The 8,437-nt window shown below is 47.1% G+C and overlaps 1 long non-coding RNA gene across 1 annotated transcript; it reads right to left on the bottom strand.

The window, feature by feature from the left end:
- Positions 1 to 6,220: 6,220 nt before the first annotated feature.
- LOC142358879 (uncharacterized) lies at positions 6,221 to 8,362 on the bottom strand. The gene is made up of 3 exons (XR_012761918.1): positions 8,139 to 8,362; positions 7,117 to 7,203; positions 6,221 to 6,570 (listed from the first exon to the last, which is right to left on the bottom strand). It is a non-coding gene; the product is annotated as an uncharacterized LOC142358879 (long non-coding RNA).
- Between the last annotated feature and the right edge of the window lie 75 nt (positions 8,363 to 8,437).

Raw genomic sequence — 8,437 nt, 5'->3', positions numbered from 1 at the left:
CTCAACCATGGTCAGAAACCCTCCACTCTGCATCCTGACAAAGTAGACCGGCTGTCCCCCAGGGGCCTGCAGAAGAGGAGATGAATTTGTAATGTGAATTCTGCCTTCAATTTATGGCTTAATTTTAAAATAACTGGAAATAAAACATTAAGAGGAATATCGCCCACAGTGAGTAGTCTGAAGTCTGCTTTCTATCACCTTCCTACAGCTTCCATTTATCTCTGTCAGCACGGAGAGGTTTCTGAATGTGCCTGTAGTACAAGTTACGCATTGGGCCAAGCTTGTTCCCAAGGCTGAGCTTGCCCACCATCCACATTGTTTCAAGCCCACACATCTGCAGTCCTCCACACCCAGGAGCCTCAGGTCCAGGCGCTTACTCATGGGCCATACACAGCTTACATCAGCACAAAGCCAGACACAGAGAGGCACAGTCTACCAGAACGCAGCACATATACAGGGTTTTCAAAGCACATTTTGCTATATTTCTTCTGAACACATGCCCAGGGGCTTGTTTTTTAAGCCCCTGAGCAGTATTTTGGGGGAGGCAGGAGAACAGTGAAGCAGGTTCTCAGGACTTAGACCTTGTATTGCCTTGAGTCCACCACGTCTCCACCATCTCCCCTGCCTGCATTACCAGCTCTCTTGAATTTTCTGCTACTTACAGAAAATGTAGGTGGGCTGGTGTAGACTGACCATTAACATTGTTATCTCCGTACCATCCAGGAGGTTGAAGAGGACAAGGTTTTTATTGCTAATGTTCACATGATCGTGACTCTGTAATTGCTACCTTCAGTCATGCTGGGGAAGAGGGAAAAATGAGGCTAAATGCTTTTGAATGGGGTTTGTGCGGTTCATCTTCTCAGAAGCACGTGTTGCTTGTTACTCAGGACTGTTACGGGGAGGGAAGAAATACAAAGTAAGAGCTATCTGAAGCTGCTGTTTTCAGATGGAAAGTTAGCATCATGCATTTGTCTCTACTCACACTAGCCATGCTTCATGAGTTTCCTAACGCAGAATTCACTGTGTCAACAAAACAGAACATGTGTTAATTTACATCCTTAGGAAGGAAAGCAGTAAATCATTTCTTATGGTTCAGGTGCTCTACTCACAGCACCTAATTAATTCTGACTGGAAAGCTGCAAAAACATCTGTGAGACAATCTCAAGTACTTATTTCAGGTTTACTATTAAATACAACATAATGAACTAGGAATCGATCTTGAGGTTAAACCACTGGCCTAGGACTGAGGTTCATTCCCCGACTCAGCTCCCTGTGAAACCACATCACTTCCCTGGCCCTTGCTGTGTGTTCTCTCCACAAACCACACGCACTACCCTGCGAGATGCTCAGCTCTCTACACGCTTCGCCGCCACCAACGGGCCAACACCCTTAAGAGGGGACATGGGAGGGAGGACTGATCTCTGCGGTTTTTTGCTTTTCTCAGGCAAAAACCCAGGTCAGACCGCAGACCAGCTCTCAGCAGGGCCACGCACCTGAGCACGGAGCTTGGCAGAGCAGGCTGACCGTCCTCCAGACGGGAGGTGCCGGCGCCAGCCAGACCCCCACCACCGGCCCCCTCTGCACCGAGCATGGCAGAGCCAGGACCACGCCGGGACGAGGGTGCCAGAGCCGCAGCGAGCACCACTGCTCAGTGCCGACAGTTTGCAGCCGGGAGTGGGAGGAAAACCGTCGCCAGAGACCCGTGTTAACGAGTCTGAGTAACAAAAGCTGCTTATATCTAAACAAATGCTTCCTGATAACACAGAATTAAACTGACAGGAAGCAACACACATGTTGGAATACAGACTGACAGACACTTTAGTATTTGTTTTATGTAAATTTGAATAGGCACCATCATCTGTGACCAGTTCAATAAGCAACACAACTCCCATTCCAGCACAGCAGCCCTGTGTATGTTTTCTCAACTTTTATTTTCTGCTACATTGACCTCAGCTACAAATTTCCCAGCAAAAACACAATAGACAGTTTATGTCACATTACAGGAAATCGCGAAAGCCTCTAAAGTGACCCTGATTTTCAGGCTCTTTTCTGATTTTCTATCACCCTTTTTTTCCCTTCTCATTCCTGCTACACAGTTAATATTGGAACTTTATAACAGGAAAATGTCATTTTTAAGTCACAATAAGGTTTTCTTGCCATGTCACTTATTTTCTCTGAATTACTACAACAGAGGCGCTTTTTTTTCTTTCTCTTCCATCACTGTAATTTTTCTAGTTTACATAGTGATATACACGGATATACAACAGCAGTGCAAGACGGAGATTCACAGCAATCCAAGTCACGACATTATTTCAGAGACAGCTGCCCTCCTTTCCTCCCTTCCTCAGACACCAATACTGAAATTTTCTGCAAATTGCTGTGGATCAGTTTAATATCATGACTGAACCGAAATCCATGAACCACTGATGTCTGCACACTTTCCATTAATGCCGCTCTCTGCTCAGTTTTCCTTTGCTGTACGAAAAACAAAAGAGCACAGCTTGCATTAGAATCAGAAGGAAGAAATGCAGAAGCCAACTCTTAGCAATGTCACTGTCCTCTCACACCAAACCAGAAAGAAAAGACATTTTCTGCCTTTCCAATTATTTAGCTAATCCCAGTGAGCTTTTCCTGGAACAGATATCTGTGTCGCCATTACTCAATAAATACAAAGCTATTAAGATATTTTCTAAACAAAACTCTTGATGAAAGCACAACTTGGAATAAATGCCCATCAGCAGCACAGCTCTGCCAGAGCTCCCCCACCAGGACATTTGCCACTGTCCTGAGTGTGCCTCCCCGCAGACCCGAGTCCAGAGCCGGCACCCCGTAACCACTCCTGCGTTTGGGGGCACCCATAAACATCCCTTCCTTCCACCCAGAAGGAAAGTGCTTGATCTTTCTTGACAGACTAAAAGCCCAAACCTGAAATGACCCCACAGCTCTTCATAGAGCACAAATTTAAGTACGTTTGGTTTCAAGGGGAGGGGATTTCTTTTTTCTAATCTATCATAGTTAAGTGTAATCTTGAAATGGCAAAAAGAAGTACATCACTTAGAAAGTGTCACACATTGTTTTTCACTTCAGTTGCCCCCAAGATCTCCTTTAGTAGAAAAAAATGAAAAAGTTTATCCTCCAAAATTTCTCTCAGACTTTTTCTTCCGAGTTTCCCTTGGTCCCACCAGGCTGCAGCAACAACCAGCTTTACTGTTTCACAGGAACATCTCTTAGGCATGCGTTCTCCCTTTTACCACATCACATTTTCATCGAGGAGTACAACAGATAGCCTAGGACCACTGCTAACACTCCAACTACACTTTTTGCCTCGAGCTCTTACCTTGTAGACAACCTGATTTCACAACTCAGGTCTTCAGGAACATCCAATATTTAAGCAAACAGAAACACAGGCTTTGCAAGGATCCTAAGAAAAAATGAAAGAAAACCCCCCACCAAACTAGCTTAATACATATTTAGAACTAAAAGAAACAAATATCTACATATGATTTTATGCCTTGATTTTCTCACCATTTCTGCATGTTTTGCAGGGTTTAAACAGAAGCCCTTTCAAACCCTGTCTAAGAACCCCACTTCCTCCTGTGTATGGCTTCTCTTTCCAATCATAAAGTCTCTGGGTTTTTTTGTCTATTCTTTCTAAAACTTTAGTTTCTCTCTCCTTCAGGCATCCTTGCGGACTCCAACTTTGCTGTAGTTAATAGTCACTTATTTTCACCATTCCCTTGAACAATCCTAACCTGTTTCACCAGCTGTTTTTTCTTCTGCAACTTTGTTTTTCAGTTACCTGCCTCCCATCTTTACGGCAAGGCAGCAGCCATCTATGTGTGCAGTCCTGCTCCACTTGCACAGATGAACATCGACTTTTAACAGCCCCTCAAACTGACCCTGGCAGGGTCTAGTAACATGTATTCTCACAACTAGGGGAGACACGGTATGTTTTCAGACATCACAGAGCTCACACGCGGGCGCCAAGACACCTCTTGGCCAAACCAAATACCACTGCACAAGGCTGATGAGCCAGGGGTGGATCTCCAGTATGGCAAGACCACAGGCAAATCCACACACACATAAGCTCATGTCCTAGGTATGCTTCTGCACTTACAGGTGAGGCAGGACCGCCAACGTGGCTGGATACGTGTCCTCCCCAACGGCTCTCTGAGCCAGGGTTCCTGCCAGAGCGCACAGCCTGGGCAAGGGTGCCTCGCCACCGCCCCAGCCCAGGACACCCAGCACCACCAGCAGCCAGTGATGTCACCAGGCCCGGGTGCACGAGACACGCATTGAGCAGGAGCTCGGCAAGGACCAGCTGAGTGCATCGAGGCCTACGGCTGGGACAACACAAGGCTTGTGCAACGAGCTGCCACCACCCACGAGTTGCAGGCGAGCCACTGATGGGCAGCAACCAGTCCCAGCACGCCATGTATTCCCACCCTTAAAGAGTGTTGAGGATCCATGCCTGCATCCTCTGGTCCATGCAATGTTGTCACTTAATTCACACCTCTATTTTTTGTGTTTCTCCCAATTTTGGTCCCAAAAAGCTCTCCCCTGTGCCACTCTAGCCTTCTTCTTTCCCCCTCTGCACAGCTCTGACCCACTGGGTGGATTCTCACCCTTTGCCCGCTCCCACAGCACTTGGTCCCCCTACTCAGACCTACGGCCATCTACCAAACCTGCCTCTGGTGTGCAGTCTGCTCCCTTGTGCTGTTTGCCAACATCTCCATCTCCCGGACACAGTGCACATGGCAAATAACCAAACACCTTTTTTTTTTTTTTTTGTTCCTGCCTGCAAACATTATTGACATCTTCTGGTCGATCCATGGGCTTCAGGTAACTTCACGCTGCGAAATGAGGGCTTCTGGACAGGAGACAGAACCTGTGCATTCAACTTTCAAGGGATGTTCACAAGGCAGCTGAAATAGCAGAGGCAGCATGTCTCTTAACAACCTTATGCTTGCCATGCAGAGGTCCCCAACTGCACTGCAAATCTTTTTTTTTTTTTTTGCAAAGCTGCAATTAGAAAATAATAACAATAAAAAATCTTTAATTTCTGACCAGCAAAACTCTGAAGTTTTCATTTGCCAACTGCCATACTCCTCTGCGCTCCCATCCCTCCCTCTCTTCCCAGTTAGTCTACCCGAGGTGGTTCCTTCAAAGAATTCTAACCTGCCGCTGGCCATTGCCGAGGCTCATTCAACATACGATGCGAGTAGGAGTGGACTTGAAATAGGCAAGGGAAGTAGTTACAGTCCCCCTTCTTTTCACCTCTCCAGTCTCTTCTCTCTGAGACACTTGATCTGTATCCCTTTCCATTCCTCCCCCACTCCACCTCCCTTCACATCAGTTGATTCCAGATTTCTTTCTCCCGCCTCAGTGCTGAAGCGAGGACCAAAATCATGTGTTGGGATGTCCCAAAACCAGGGAGTTTGATACACGGCTGGAAAAAGGCTGCTAGCTCACAATATGGTCATTTCCAATCTTCTGTCTCAATTTTCCCACTAGTTTCAACCGGACATTTTAGTTCCCTGTGCTCTTCCGTAGCATCTCCGTAAACTGTTACATTCCCTGTGTGTCATCCAGGATGTTGCTATGCTTTACCTGTGAGTGAAGCAATCTCTGTGCAGAGACTCTGGTGGTACACTGGAGGTGGGGTGATACCAGCTGGGTGTCAGACACTTCACTGAGGATCAATGCCAAAACTCACCATTGTGGAGGACTTCCCAGCTTCGTGACCATTACTGGAAAATTCTGAGCTACCTAGGGCATGCATGAAGAAACAGCTATATAATGGCTTCACAAGCAAGATCAGGCTTGGGTAGAAGCACAATGAAGTTGATGCCTTGCCCCAAAAAGCGGGGGCACCAAGGGAGGGAAGCTGATTGTAAGCACAGCTACAGGTGGGAGCACGAAGAATTAGTTATTCAAAGCAATGACAGTGCTCAGGCAACTCACAAGGCACTTACGCCAAGGCTTCCGACTCACGCACTGAATCACCAGGCTGCCGGGGGTGGACTCCATTTTGTTTGATAGGTCTTAAACAAAAAACCTGATCCGAACAATCTGCATAATTAGAAATTCATCTAGGAAACGAGGATCACACCAGACTGCTGAAGCACAAGGTAAAAAAAGAAGAGATACCCAGTGAAGGATGTTGATTCGAAGGTCCGGTAGGAAAAACCTAACAGTACAATGTATACTGTTAAGCAGGTATTTTTTATTGCGGCGCTGGGCACACGGGGGATTTCTCCTCCAAACATGCGCACCAGACACCCTGTTGCTTCAGGTTAAATACAATCACACATGTAAATATTCATTATATTTCTAGGAACTAATTAGCATATGTAAATATCTTTCACGCATGTGTGTTAGCATCTTTGGGTGGTCTTCGGGAGTCCCAAGATGAAGGCCCATCCTCTTCATCACACTGTTTGCTGATTGACATTTGTTTCTGCGCAAACTCAGTTCTAGGATCATGTATATCGTGTCCTTCAGGTTGTTTGGCTCTAGTCTTGTTGCTCTCTTGGCGCCTCCTTATCTCTGTAGCTTGGCGCATTTGCCCTGCCAAGGCCAAGCTGTCATGAGTAGAACTATTTAGGAGTCTATTTTATCCCACAACCATCCCAATTACTTGCTGAGAACCAAGACCACTTTTGTTTCACTTAATTATTCTGTCTAACGACTAAGTGATAGCTTGTGCCCATGTCCTTCCACTACATTCCTTAATGAGAAAACAGGGATTAGTGTAACAGTTACTTCGTTAGATCACTATGCATGCAGAAATACAAGTTACAGTACTAAAGACTACTAAAAAACTATAAAATATTAAGGTTTTTTGTTATAGTTTCACATTTCTTACAATCCCCTCTATCAATGTGCAGCAAAGGTCCTGAGAAAAAGTAAAAGACTGAATGTATTTTTGGTAGAAGAGCTTACAGGCTTGGAGCCATCAGCAGGGAAATCCTCTCCTGCTGCTTGATCCTGACAGTGGTCAGGACAGTAAGGCTTTGGACATAGTAGTACAAAAAAGACAGGCTTGCATAAAAAAAAATGCAATTCCACAATGCACTTCTAACAGAAACAAGATGCAAGGCTGTACATACTGACCAGCTTCTTCAGATGGAAAGCGGTAATGTAATACACTGCAGCCAATCGCTGCAACCTATTCCGTCCGACTCCTGACAGCACAATGTCCTGCGAAAATGAGAGTGAATGGTACAGAGGATTTTATTATTGAGAACGGCTGCAGTACACAGATACAGCCCCACGTTCAGGGCACTGGGCACTCTGAAGCCTGCTGAGCCCTGACAGAGCCTTACTCAACAGCACCGCACACGACACTACCGTGTTACTGGAAAGCGGCAAAATAATTCACTCTCTAAAACTTGTTTGGCGTTCTAGAAAGCGGGCATTCTTTACTGCAGCACTGGATGCGCAGGGTACAGCCCCGCCCAAATGTGCGTGCTGAAAAGACACAATTACTAGGCATTTATGCCATGCTAACATACATGTCCATTACATTCCCGAGAAATACTTATCATGGCTTTTCCTAGAACTCATTAGCATACGTTAATGTTCTTTGCGCATGTCTGTTGGCACCTCCGGGTGGTCGTAAGGGGTCTTCAGATGAAGGCTCGTAGTCTTCATCACAGCTTCCACTGGTTGACCTTGTTTCTGTGCAAACCCAGTTCTAAGACCACGTATACCATGTCCTTCCAGGTTGTTTCATTCCGGTCTTACAATCATCTTGCATCCTCCCTATCTCTGTCATTTCGCACATCTGCTCTCCTAAGGCCGAGCTGACTAAAGAGGGTATTAATCAGGAGTCTCTCATCTTACAACCACCCCAATTATCCATGAAGAACCAAGACTTGCCTTGGTTTTAGTTGTGCAATGATTCTGCCGACCTAAAGTGAGAACTTCTCTCTACATCTGCCACGTTACACTCGCTACATCCACAGGCATCAGCCGTAAGGCAGGCTGAATGCACCACAACGAGTGTCGGGACAAGCACGCTGCCTCTAACGCACCGTAAAACCAAAGCTGAAAGCAGGAGTGCGGGCTGGGAAACCAAACCACGAAAAGCGTGTGGCAAACCCCTCTTTAGCAAACACGCGGCGTTACTTAACCACTCTTTAAGCGCCGTTTCATTCCCGCTCTGTTCGCCGGTGCCCTGGCACTGCCCGCCCAGCGCAACACTGAGGTGCGCAGCCCCACGGGGGGGAAACAACACAGCGCGAAGCCACCAAGCTGCTCCTCGCAACGGGCACCCGCGACAGGCACCGGGCAGGACCCAGGCGGGCAGGCACCGCCCACACCCGCCCGCAGCCCGCAGAGGGCGGCGAGCCCGTGGGCGGTGGCAGCGACCGCGCCCGCCGACGTGCCCTCCGTGCCCGCCCCCCCGCCGGGGCGCCTGCGCGCTGCGCCC

This window comes from Opisthocomus hoazin, chromosome Z (assembly GCF_030867145.1).
Source record: "Opisthocomus hoazin isolate bOpiHoa1 chromosome Z, bOpiHoa1.hap1, whole genome shotgun sequence".
NCBI lineage: Eukaryota > Metazoa > Chordata > Aves > Opisthocomiformes > Opisthocomidae > Opisthocomus > Opisthocomus hoazin.
The sequence above is the reverse complement of the archived record's forward strand: the minus strand, read 5'-3'. Positions and strand labels throughout refer to the sequence as shown.